At 35.5% G+C, this 14,007-nt stretch overlaps 1 long non-coding RNA gene across 2 annotated transcripts in view; it reads left to right on the top strand.

Moving 5' to 3' along the window:
- Nucleotides 1–1,852: 1,852 nt before the first annotated feature.
- LOC140613506 (uncharacterized) overlaps nt 1,853–14,007 on the top strand; it is a 72,145-nt gene continuing 59,990 nt past the window's right edge. For both annotated transcript variants that reach the window (XR_012014503.1, XR_012014504.1), the window contains exons 1-2: nt 1,853–1,969; nt 2,366–2,434. This is a non-coding gene — a long non-coding RNA (uncharacterized lncRNA). The remainder of the gene's footprint in view (nt 1,970–2,365; nt 2,435–14,007) is intronic.

Raw genomic sequence — 14,007 nt, 5'->3', positions numbered from 1 at the left:
ATTTTGTGATATTTCAATTTATCATGTCTACTTAATCAGCTTCCCATAGCTGCTCTGGGCTCCATCCTCTCACTAGCATCAAACATAGTATGTTTGTTCCACAAGATGTGGAAACTAAGACTCAAAGTCCTATAGATGGTGATTATATAATATCTTCAGTAATAGATAAAATTCTAATTTCATATTTATAAAATGTGGAAACAGTGTGAAGAAGGTGGTGGTTATCCATCCAACTGTTAGGTCATCCCTGGCCCCATAGCGTTTCTGTCTGGGAGCTGACTTAACTACGTATGTAAAAATATGTTATTTGAAGTTTTCAACTTGTCTGTTTATTCTTTGTCTTGGTTGTCTGCAATATCTTCGAGTCCCAGTGCTTCACATTATCAGTCTATCTCATGAAAACAAAGTATAATTAGCTTTAGGTGTTACCTGCCCTTTTATTTTTTAATTTTTAAAAAAGATTTATTTATTCATGAGAGACACCGAGAGAGAGGCAGAGACACAGGCAGAGGGAGAAGCAGGCTCCTCGCAGGGAGCCCGATGTGGGACTCGATCCCAGGACCCCAGGGTCATGCCCTGAGCCAAAGGCAGATGTTCAACCACCAGCCACAGGGGGCCCCCTGCCCTTATATTTTTTTGATAGTTGAGAATAAAGTATCTCAAATATCTGAAGACAACTTTCCAATTTCAAATATGAAGCCTGGTACATTGAGCTCCATTCCTGGCATTCACATTTTGTTTAGAAAAAAACGGACCCGAAACTCTTAGTGACTCTGTGCATGATATTTGGAATGTCTGGATTCTTTGCTTAGAACATGACAAATTACCCATCAGAAACTCAAGAAAGTCACACAGCTGTTTCTCTTTTGTATTCCACTCCACCCATGGGTCATGGGCCTGATATTGAAGCATTATACTCAGATGTTGCTTTTTTTGTTATTTTTCCACTTGTGATAAGGGGATAATCCTATGTGAGCAACAAATTATAAAGAATACGAGAATGAACTACGAAGTTGAAAAAGAAATACAGGACGAAGTGGTTGTGATACAAATTCTTAATTTTGTTATTCATTGCAATAGTAAGCACAAATTGTAATCTCTTCAAAATATGAAGAATGATTTTATACATCTCAGCCAAGATTTCTGTTGTAAATTGATAAAATGATTCTGGGAAGGGGGAATTGGAGTGCATGTCTCCAACTTTCCTGCCTGTAGAATTAGCTACTGCTTCACAAGCTCTCTGCAGACTAAATATTATGTTGGGGAGTGTGTCATCCCACATTAAGCCTGTTGCAAAACTTCTGCTAGTTCAGTGCTTAAGTGTCAGTGAATTACTTGGCAAGAATGAATGGGAGTGGGGGAAGGGTCACATAATATCGAGGGTTTAAATATTTTTCCATCAGTCCTCTGAGAAAACAAAACAATGCAAATGGTCCCCCTTCCTATTATGAACATCCCGCTCAAAAAAATAGCAAGACTTCCTTTTTCCTTTGACTTAGAAGGGTACCTTTCTTTACAAAGGTACTTCTTCCTATGGTCACAGGAAGAAAAAACTAATGAGGGGAAAACAGAGAAAGAGAGGGGGAGAGAAAAGCCCTCAAGGAATGATACAATGCCTACCTAAAGATAGCTTCTTTAATGAGGAAAGATGGGTTGAAAGGAGTCTTGCATGAGTCTGAATTACGAGGTGTGGTTGGAACGAGGCCTTCCCTGACTGCTTTTGTTTTATGCACCACCTGTCTCTGAAAGATGTGATTTCCACCCACGGAGTTCGCTTTGCCTCTGTGAGTTAATAATTTCCCCGGACTCCAAACTTCAAAAACTTCCTAGACAGGTTTTCATATCTTTAGAACTCAACTTTGTAGTACAGGAATCTATTAGTCGAATCAATAGATAACATAAAGTTACATGTCTGAAGGTGCAGTAGCTTTTCCAAGTGACAAATTTCCCCATCTTCCTATATACCAAGGTGAGCACACAATTTTATCATTCAAACTGGGATACTTTTGAGAATTTAATAATTACAAGGCCAAGAGGCTATAGAGGGATTTTTCTAAAATCCTGAATATCTAGGGTTTCCCATAAATGCTTTTTATGGGAAGAACCTGTTTTAGTTTTTTTGCTTTAACTGCTGGACACCTGTGACCGTTGCCACGTGCAACCACTCCTGGTTGCCCACACTTGCCATGCTTTGGCTTCACGATGCCTTGATCAGCGTTGGGCTCTCCTATGGAAAATCCCTCCTCTATTTTCCGAATAAGAAAAACTTCTGGTTAGAGTTTCTCAGTTACCTTTTGATATTAAATTTTTGTAATGCTGTAATAGCACAGAATATTTTCCTTTTCAATGTTTTGGAATTTTCCAGGAAAGACTGGCTGTGGAATCGTCTTTCTGCTTATCTCCAGGACCAACACCTAGAACCTCTTCATTAAAGGTAGATAGTGGGCAGGGTGAAAAAATAAAAACAGGGACAAAAATCAAGGAAAGCATTTCATACCATATCTGTTAAATACAAGTTTTCTTTATTATTATTCTTCTTCTTCTTCTTTAATAATATTCTATTATTGATTATATTATATCTTGAAAATCCCAATCTAATGTTAATGAGTATAAAACTTAAAATAGCCAATTAATTACAGCTTGTTTGCCTACTGTTGATGTAATTTTTTCATTGTTTTGTGGCTTTTATTGTTGCTGACAAGAAGCTTACTGTCAGTATAACCTGAGCAGCTATCCTTTCTGTTTGGTAGCTTTTTATAGTTTTGATTTTAAATCTTTATTGTGAAATACAACGTACATTAAGAAAAGAAGCAGGGCACCTGGGTGGCTCAGTGGTTGAGCATCTACCTGCAGCTAAGGGCGTGAGCTCAGGATCCAGGATCGAGTCCCGTCGGGCTCCCTGCATGGAGCCTGCGTCTCCCTCTGCCTGTGTCTCTGCTTCTTTCTCTGTGTCTCTCATGAATAAATAAATAAAATCTTTAAAAAAAAAAAAAAAGAAAACAAGCAAGACTTAAATAGCTCAGTAAAATTAGCACAAATCAAAAACCCACATGACCACCACCTATGGAGTTGTGCCTGCAGGAGCCCTACTCCTGCTGCATCCAACTACCCTCACCAAAGGAACAAACTTTCTGAATTTGACTGTGATAGTATCATGGTTTTCTTTCACTGGACACCAAAGTGTGGGCCCCTACGAAGTTTAGTTTTGTCTTGTTTTTGAAATTATCTAAATGGAACCATGTAGTAAATACTATATTTCAAATGGCTTCCTTCACTTAATGTTGAGTTTGCAAGATTCATCCATGCATCAGTAGATGCTTACTTCCTTGCCCTATAATTTATAGTATCCCATTGTATACTGTTACCAATTTATTCTGCTTTGATATTTAGATTGTTTGAAATTTTTGCTTGTTAAAAATAATGCTATATGATCATTCTTGCACATGCCTCTTACTGCCCATGGGTCTGTGAGGTTGTTGGATATAGTGCTAGCAATCACATTGCTATATCATAGCAGTTTTCTATTTTCATTATTAATAGATAATTTTAAACTTCTTTTTGGAGATGATATTTCAATTGACATTCCCAACAGCAGTGTCGTGGTTTTGCTTTTGCTCCACATTTACACCAATACTTGATGTTATGACTTTGCTTTATTATAACTCTAATTAGTGATTAATAATAATTCACCGTGGTTAGAAATTTTATTTCATTGATTATTAATGTATTTGGATATCTTTATTTATTAGTCAGTTAGGTATTCTGTTTTTTTGAAGCAAATTTTAAAAATACTTCCTGATTAAAAAAAAAAAAAAAAAAACTATAGCAAGAGAGGGCACAGGCGTGGGGAGGTATAGAGGGAGAGAGGAAGAGAAAATCCTAAGCAGGATCCATACCCATCATGGAGCCCAAAGTGGAGCTTTATCTCAAGACTCTGAGATCATGACCTGAGCTGAAATTAAGAGTCGAGCGCTTAATGGACTGAGCCACCCAGGCGCCCCCTTCTTGATTTTTTAAATTTTATTTCCCTCTTTCTCTCTCTTTTCTTTAAATCAAGATTTAGTTGTATATATTGTCTTTTGTCATCTATACAACAGATGTCCTCTACTACTTTGTGGCCTATCTTTTCATTCTCTTAATGGTTTTTTGGTAAATAATAATGTGCAATTTTAATACAGTCTAGTTTTCAGTACTATCTTATGTATCATGTCATTTTCTTTCCTATTTACCCAAACTTGCTTTATCCCAGTATTGTGAAAACAATGTCTTAACTTGTGGAACATGTACTGTTTTAGTTTTAACATTTAAATCTGTGGATCACTTAAAAATGCAGTTTGTACATGATTTGAGGAAGAGTTTGAATGTATTTTCCATATGAATATCCCATTGTCCCATCATCTTACCTTTTGCTTCTTCATGAGTGTCAGTTATTCTTGGCTCTTTGTTTTTCAATGTTAATTTTAGAATTATTTTTTAAATTGGCATGCAAACATACAAGCACTCTTAATGGTGTATTTATCAGTTTAAAGAGAAATGAGATCTTTATAAATTTCATGTTTCCATTCCATGAATATAACCTATTCATTTAAGTATTCTTTAATTTCTCTCAGTATTTTATATTTTTCTGCCAGTGATATTGTGTATCTTTTATTAGATGAATTCTAGATTTTGATATTTGTAATGTATAAATGGTATAGTTTTCAAATTTACTTTTCTGTTTTATGTTGGTGTAAAAATACATGTGATTCTTGAATGTTAACCACTTTGCGAAATTATTGCTTATTCTAATTCTATGCCTGTTATTATTGTGGGCTTTCTATCAACACATTCTTATTATCTGTGAGCAAATTATGGATTTAAAATGTCATCTCTAAAAAATCTTACGTATTTAGTTCATTTTCTTTCAGTAATGTGTAAATTAGAACTATCAGTACTGAATTGAATTAAAATGGTTTTAGTGGACATTTTTGTCTCATTCTTGACCTAAATGGAAAGTTTTCAACACTTGACCATTATGCATGATGTTTATGAAGGTTTTTTTTTTATAGTTATCAGATTATCATTTCTTTCCATTACCAATCCTAGTTTCTGAGAACTTATAGCAGGAATTTATACAATTATTTCAAATGTTTTTCTTGCATCTGCTGAGATCATCATAAGATATTCTTACCTGTCCGTTTACCTCTCTGAAAGAAAGAGCAAAAAGTAGGGTTAAGAATATCCAACAAGAGGGGATCCCTGGGTGGCTCAGCGGTTTCGTGCCTGCCTTTGGCCCAGGGCGCGATCCTGGAGTCCTGGGATCGAGTCCCGCTTCAGGCTCCCGGCGTGGAGCCTGCTTCTCCCTCCTCCTGTGTCTCTGCCTCTCTCTCTCACTCTCTCTCTCTTTCTCTCTACGTCTATTATAAATAAAGAAATAAATCTAAAAAAAAGAATATCCAACAAGAATTGTCAGAGCCCCTCAGAACTGGTTGTAGCGGGAAAGCTCTGCATACGACAGCAGAAGAGTAGAGAGATACCTCACTTTGGTGAGATACAGAGGAATAGGAGACCCCTGCAATCGAAGCTCGGATTTGGGGTTGCAACATGCACAGGGGCAGATGGACGACGCAATGGGGAGAGAACTGCAAGAAGAGGTGTCCGGTACCACTGTTTACTACCTTCTTTGGCCAGTGTCTCCCATTGACTAGACAAACCGGGTAGCAATTGAAACTGATTGACAAGCCAAGGCACAAAGGCAGAGGGAGCAGACAACTGTCCCAGAGGGGCTGATGGGAACATCAGAACAGATCCAATAGCTTGGTGAGCGGCCTGGGTTCATTTGAAGTCACGTTGAGTTCCCAGCATCAACGTAACTTGGCTGTGATTTCTTTGCTCTTTTACTACATTACTGATTTTGGCTTGGGAATATTCCACTTAGAATATTTACGAATATGATTGTAAGAGAGGTTTTTATGAGGGAAGAGTTTGTCGAGTTTTAGAATTGAAATTACTCTGGCCATATAGAATGAGATGTATAGGGTTTCTTCCCTTTCAACTGTCTGAAAAATTTTGGAATTATTGTTAGAATTCTTTCTTCAAGAGTTTGATGTAATTATCAGCTTATGTCATCAGAGCCAAAAGAATTCTTTGAAAGTTTCCTGATTATATATATAATTAATTATTAGTAAAGAGATCTGTTCAGGTTTTCTACGTTTTTCTTAAATCAGATTGGTTATCTTTCTCTAGATATTAGTTTATTTCATCAAGCTTTTTCTTTGTTCTTGATAATTAAGTTCATGAGATCTTCTTACTTTCTTTTAGTGTTTGTCAAATAAGCCACAAACCACTCTTTTTTATTCTTGATGTTGGTCATCTAAGCATGCATGCTCGCTCTTTCTCTCACCTCCCTTTTTTATGATAATGGGTATATAAATTTTATTAGTCTTTGTGTAGAACCTCATTTTGGTTTTGTTGATCCACTTATAGATCTTTTTTCTGTTTTACAAATTCGTGTGCTAATTGTTTCCTTTTATATTTTTTCTCTCAATATTTTAATTCTTTTACTCAGTAGAGATACTTAGGCCAATGATTGTCAGCATTTCTTTTGTTAAAAAATATATTTTTATATGATAAACCCCCTAATCTTGATTTTAGGTACATCCTAAAAAATTTATTTGTTGTTTTTTAAGATTTATTTGTGTATTCATGAGAGATGCAGAGAGAGGCAGAGGCGTAGGCAGAGGGAGAAGCAGGCTCACCACAGGGAGCCTGATGCAGGACTCGAGGACCCTGGGATTACCACCTGAGCCAAAGGCACATGCTCAACCACTGAGTCACCTAGGTGCCCCCCAAATCTGTTATTTGTATTCTCATTTTTATTCGGTTAAAAGTATTCCAATTTTTATTATAATCTCTACTTTATGCATGGGTTATTTTGAATTCATGATCTTAATTTCTAAATAAATGAGAACTCTCCAGTTTTATTTCTTGCTAAATCATTTTCTATATAAGTTGAATACTATGTTATTTGTTGAGACGGCAAAGTCTGAATCGTCTGAATTTTGTGTTCCCTGAAAATTCATGTGTTGAAATCTTAATGCCCAATGTGATCCTATTTAGAAGTGAAGCCTTTGGAATGTGCTTAGCTCATGAAGATGGAGCCCTTATGAAGTCAGCCACGAGGAAGAGGGCACTCTGATCTTGCATTTGACTCTACTGGCCCTGTGATCTCACACTTGTAGCCTCCAGAGCTGTGAGAAAGAAGTTTTTGTTGTTTAGAAGCCACCCAGTCTGTGGGATTTTGTTAGAGCAGTCCTAACAGACCAGAACAGCCTTGCTTTAAGTGCAGCACATGGTCAGTTTTGGTAAATTTTCCATGTGCATTCGAAAATAACACGTATTGGTAGTTTTGAAATGTTTTTTATACATGTGTTTATTAGGTCTAAATTGGCTGATCCTGATTATGCTATTAAAGTCCTTCTGCTTCTTTTATTTCTACCTGAATGCTCTATTATATACCGAAAAATTGTTATCCCATAATGAAATTTTATTTTTCCTGTAATTTAGTTAATTTAGAATTTAGAAAATTTTAGAATATGTCATTGGGTAAATATTGATGTTTATCATCTTGGTGAATTGATCCTTTTTTATGATAGTGAAATATATTTCTTAAAAAACAAGAAAGAAATATATTTCTTTATCACTAACTGCTATCTCCCTTAAGACTTCCTCAGGAATCGGGATCCCTGGGTGGCGCAGCGGTTTGGCGCCTGCCTTTGGCCCAGGGCGCGATCCTGGAGACCCGGGATCGAATCCCACGTCGGGCTCCCGGTGCATGGAGTCTGCTTCTCCCTCTGCCTGTGTCTCTGCCTCTCTCTCTCTCTCTGTGACTATCATAAATAAAAAAAAAAATTAAAAAAAAAAAAAGACTTCCTCAGGAATCAATAAAATTGTATTAACTTTTCTTTAGAATTTGTCTAATATTTATTCTCAGTATCTTCCTTTTATTCTTTTATATCCTTATATTTTGGCTGTTTCTTTGTATGCAGCATATAGGAGTGTGTGTGTGTGTGTGTGTGTGTGTGTGTTTATCCCATCTGATGATTTTGTATTTTAATTGAAGAATATAATCCATTGACATTAATCGTTATTACTGATATATTTGGTGTTAATAACTTTTTTTGCTTCTATTTGTTTCATCTGTTTTATGTGCCTTTCATGTCTTTTCTTTTGAATTTACAAACTAAGAATTTGAATTGCTCCATTTTCCCTCTCTGTTAGTACCCTTTCTTTTATTTTCACTCTGTTAGCATTTTAAATGATCACCCTATAATTTATAGTATGCATTCTTGCTTTTTCAAAATAAAATACTGACATTCCTCCCATTCCAAAGAATAAAAAGACTTTTATTTTTTTAAGTTTTTATTTAATTTCTACTTAGTTAACATATAGTGTAATATAGTTTCATGTATATAATATAGTGATTTAATACTTCCATACAACACTCAGTGCTCACTACAAAAAGTGCATGCCTTAATCCCTGTCACCTGTTTCACCCCCCTTCCCCCCCACCCACCTCCTCTCTGGTGACCATCACTTCTCTATAATTAAGAGTCTGTTTCTTGATTTGCCCCCCCCCTTTTCTTTTTAGTCTTTGCTTATTTATTAAATTCCACATATGAATGAAATCATATGGTATTGGTCTTTGTCTGACAGACTTACTTCACTTGGCAAAATACTCTCTAGCTCCATCCACATCATTGCAAATAGCAAGATTTCCTTCTTTTTTATGGCTAAATAACATTCTTATATACTTATAGGAATGTTGAGTTTTATAAATTATATATATAATATATAAAATATAAATATATATGTTGAGTTTTATAAATTATATATAATTTATAAATCTATATTATATATAATCATATTATATAATATATAATTATGTAATGTATATTATATAATAAATATATTTATTTATAATCATGTATTACATAATACATAATATTATATATATATATATATATATATATATATACACACACAGAGAGAGAGAGAGAGAGACTTCTTAATTCTTTCATCACTTGGACTATATCCATTATTTGGCTATTGTATATAATGCTCTTATAAACATCAAGGTCAATGTATACCTTTGAATTAGTATTCTTGTGTTCTAGTAATGCAATTGCTGGGCCATAGGGTACTTCTATCTTAACTTTTTGAGGAACTCCCATACTGTCTTCCAGAGTGGCTGTTCCAGTTCACATTCCCACCAACAGTGCAAAAGGGTTACTTTTTCTTCACATCCTTGCCAGCACTTGCTTTTTCTTGTGCTCTTGATTTTAGCCATTCTGACAGGTATGAGGTGATATCTCATTGTAGTTTTGATTTGCATTTCCCTGATTAAAAGCGATGTTGAGCATCTTTTTATGTACCTGTTGGCTATCTGGATGTCTTCTTTGGAAAAATGTCTGTTCATGTCCTCTGCCCACTTTTTAACTAGATTATTCATGTTTTGGGTGTTGAGCTTTATAAGTTCTTTATATATTTTGGATACTAACCATTTATCAGCTATCTCATTTGCAAATATCTTCTCCCATTTAGTAGATTGTCTTTTAGTTTTGTTGGTTGTTTCCTTTGCTGTGAAGAAGCTTTTTATTTTGATGTAGTCCCAATAGTTTATTTTTGCTTTTGTTTCCCTTGCCTCAGCAAATGTAAGTAGAAAGAAGTTGCTATGACCTATGTCAAAGAAGTTACTGCCTGTATTCTCTTGTGGGACTTTTATGGATGAGGCCTTTAATCCATTTTGAATTTATTTTTGTGTATGATGTAAGAAAGTGGTCTAGTTCCATTCTTTTGCATGTAACTGTCCAGTTTTCCTAGCACCATTTGTTAAAGAGACTGTCTTTTTCCCTTTCGATATTCTTTCCTACTATGTGGAAGATTAATTGACCATATAATTGTGAGTTCAGTTCTGGGTTCTCTATTCTGTTCCATTGCTCTGTGTCTATTTTTGTACCAGTACCATACTTTTTTGATCACTAGAGCTTTGTAAATACTTGGAGTCCAGAATTGTGGTGTCTCCAGCTTTGCTTTTGTTTTGTTTTGTTTATAGTTTATCAATTATGTCTATTCTAATCTTTATTATTTCCATCCTTCTGCTGGCTTTGGGCTTTGTTGTTCTTTTTCTAGCTCTTTAGGTATAAGGTTACGTTGCTTATTTCAGATTTTTCTTGCTTCTGAGGGTAGGCCTATATTGCTATATACATCCCTCTTAGAACCACTTTTGCTGTGTCCCAAAGGTTTGGACCACTGTGTTTTCATTTTCATTTGTTTCCATGTATTTTTTCAAATTTCTTCTTTCATTTCTGGGTTGACCCATTCATTGTTTAGTAGCATGTTATTAAAGCTTCATGTATTTGTTGTCTTTCCATATTTTTTCTTATGATTCACTTCTAGGCTCATAGCGTTGTGGTCAGAAAAGGTGCAAAGTATGATTTCAATATTTTTGTACCAGTTGAGGCCTGATTTGTGACCCACTATGTGACATATTCTGGAGAATGTCCCATGCGCACTTGAAAAGATTGTGTATTCTGCTGTTTTCAGAAGGAATGTTCTGAATCTATCTGTAACATCCATCTGGTCCAGTGTGTCATTCAAAGTCAATATTTTCTTCTTGATTTTCTGCTTAGATGATCTGTTCATTGCTGAAAGTGGGGGTGTTAACAGTCCCCTTCTATTATTGTAGTAGTATTAATTAGTTCTTTTATGTTTGTTACTATTTTACATAGTTGAGTGCTCCCATGTTGGGTGCATAGTTACAATTATTATATCTTCTTGTTGAATTGTCCCTTTTATTATAATATAATACTCTTTGTCTCTTGTTACATTCTTTGTTTAAAAGTCTAGTTTGGGGCAGCCCTGGTGGCTCAGTGGTTTAGCGCCACCTTCAGCCAGGGGCGTGATCCTGGAGACCTGGGATCCCGTCCCACATCAGGCTCCCTGCATAAAGCCTGCTTCTCCCGCTGCCTGTGTCTCTGCCTCTCTCTCTCTCTCTCTCTCTCTCTCTCTGTGTGTGTCTCTCATGAATAAATAAATAAAATATATAAAAAAAATAAAAGTCTAGTTTGTCTGAGCTAAGTATTGCTAATCCAGTTTTCTTTTGACATCCATTTGCATGATAAAGGTTCTCCGCCCCCTCACTTTCAGTCTGCAGGTGTTCTTAGGTCTAATATGAGTCTCTGGTAGACAACATATTGATTGGCCTTGTTTTTTTTTTAATCCATTATGACACTCTATGTCTTTGGATTGAAGTGTTTAGTACATTTACATTCAAAGTAATTATTAGTAGATACGTATTTATTGCCAATTTATCATTTGTTTTGTCATTGTTTCTGAAAATTTTCTCTGATGCTTTCTTGTCTTTGTCACTTTTGATCTTTCTGCTCAAAGAGTCCCCCTTTTTCTTGCAGGCTGGTTTAATGGTCTCAAACTTCTTTAGTTTTTGCTTATCTTGGAAACTCTTTATCTCTCCTTCTCTTCTGAATGATAGCCTTGCTAGATAAAGTGTTGTTGGCTATGGATTTTTCCCATTCAGCACTTTTTTTTTTTCATTTTTCATATTTAACTACAATATGTCTTGGTGTTGGCCTGTTTTTGGTGATTTTGGTGGGACTTCTCTGCCTCCTGAATCTGGATGTCTGTTTCCTTCCCCAGATTAGGGAACTTTTCACCTATAATTTCCTCAAATTTATTTTCTACCCCCTTTTCTGTCTCTTCTTCTTCTGGGACTCCTATAATACAAATATGTCTGATGGAGTCACTGGGTTTCCAGGTCTGATCTTGTTTTGCATAATTCTTCTTTCCCTCTTTTGTTTGGCTTCATTATTTTCATTACTTTATCTTCTAGGTCACTAATTCATTCCTTTGCTCCTTCTAGCCTGCTGTTCTATGTGTCTGGCTTTTTAATTTCAATATATATTTCATTTATATAAATTTTTTGTGTTTTGCAAATGTAGATGTCTTTTTCCAAATTTTCTGTTTGCTTTATAGCTTAATTGCTTCTTTCATCTATTTGAACTTTTTGACAAATATGTTTTGTTCTTTTAGATTGCTCTAGTTTTTTAAGTTGTGTGATCCTAATTCTCTTGTGTGTGTATGTGTGTTTTAACTTTCACACTCTTTTAACATTTTATTTTCCTTTCATGTTTTCTAATGTTGGACAGTGACCTCATTAGAATGAGTTGTTTTCCACATGAATTGTATGTATACACTGAGTTACAGATATCCTTAATGTGACTGCCTTACAGTTGACCTGTAAATTTTCTACTCTGGGGCCAATTTTCATGGTAATTTCTCAGCTTAGGATTTCTTACCCTTATGTTTCCAGGTATAGGCTTTAAAATTTCACATGTGATTATCTTTACTTATGCCCAATGCCCACTTTTGTTCCACTTGGACTAGGGGGAGGAATTTTATTAGGCCTGATTTTATAGATGGTTCCCAGCTTTATACTGAGATTAGTTCCAGATTCACAAGTTACTAGGACCTGTGGCCTCAACTTCAGTCCCTACATGGGTGTTAACACTCCAGTCCCTTGGGCTCATTCTGTCATGATACTCCATGGCCCATTTCCTTACTTCCCATTCATGCCATAGCTTATTTCTTTCTCTAACTTCTACTACCTTTTTTTTTTTTCCTTTTTGGTCTTTCATGCTTTCAAACTTAGCTATGTAAAAGAAAACAAAGGTACCAGAAGCAAACTAAACCAAAAAATATATACATATATATGTGTGTATATATTTGTTGTTGTTGTTATTTTGTCTAGTATTTCTGTTTTGTGTAATTCAAGAGCAGCTTCCTTGTATTTTCTTTCTGTTATTGCCAAATTTTCCATGTCTTAGAATTTATTCCTAGCCAAGATGACATCTTGGTCTTTGCCTCAAACCTTATCTTAACTATTTCTAATGTTCTAACTGGTGAAGTTAGATGCAGTTTTTCCCTAAGGGTACTTGCAGGTTTTCATCTTGCAACCTGAGAAATGAGTAAGAAACCTCACTTCTCCAAGATTCCTTCAAATATATCTGGGTTTTTCTTAAAACACCTTCCTTCCAAGAGCTTTGCCTATGAGTATAGAGGCTTTACGTTTAATGCTCTACTCATGGAGCCTAGAATAATAACTGATACTTTGCAGTTATTGAATAAATGTTAAATGAATAAATGAGTAAATGGAAAAATAAACTGTAGCAAGTGTACCCAATTCTAGCATATATTTCTTTTTCTTTTTTCTTTTCTCCTCAGTGCTCCCTCTTTGCCATTGGGAAGTGATTCCTTTTTACATTTCCTATTACTTGATTACTTCCTCAAATCACAGATACCCTGAGTTCTCCTTACCCAAATGTACATCGAAACTTTATGTTAGCCAGGCTTGTTATTAATATGTAAAGAAGAGATACAGGAATATATAAAACATTTGATAGTACCTGATTTTCCACAACTGCCATTGTAATTTTTTTTTAAGATTTTATTTATTTATTCATGAGAGACAGAGAGAGAGAGAGGCAGAAGCACAGGCAGAGGGAGAAGCAGGCTCCATGCAGGGAGCCCAACGTGGGACTCAATCTGGGGGTTTCCAGGATCACACCCTGGGCTGAAGGCTGAGCCACACCGGCTGCCAGCCATTTGTAATTTAAATATGTTTAGAGCCTTCCTTTGTTCTAGGTACTTGATAGTGTTTGACTCCTTGGGCAATAATTTTACTTTCCTGATCCCCTTGCCAGATCTTCTAGAGTGGGGGGAAGGTATGACTTACTAAACATGAAAAATCCACAGATGAGTATTTAAAAAATTTTATACCTATTTCATTACAAAGTGAGGAAAATTTTCAAAGTTAATAGACATAGGGTCCCTATTCCACACATAAAATCTTGAAGAGATTAAAGAAATAAATTGGACTTTCAAATTTTAAGGGTAGAGTTTGCCATGTATTCTAAAAGAGGCATAGAAAATATAAAAACAAGTCTCCCTGGG

This window comes from Canis lupus, chromosome 21 (genome assembly GCF_048164855.1).
Source record: "Canis lupus baileyi chromosome 21, mCanLup2.hap1, whole genome shotgun sequence".
Lineage (NCBI taxonomy): Eukaryota > Metazoa > Chordata > Mammalia > Carnivora > Canidae > Canis > Canis lupus.
Note: the sequence above shows the minus strand (reverse complement) of the source record. Positions and strands in the feature narration are given on the sequence as shown.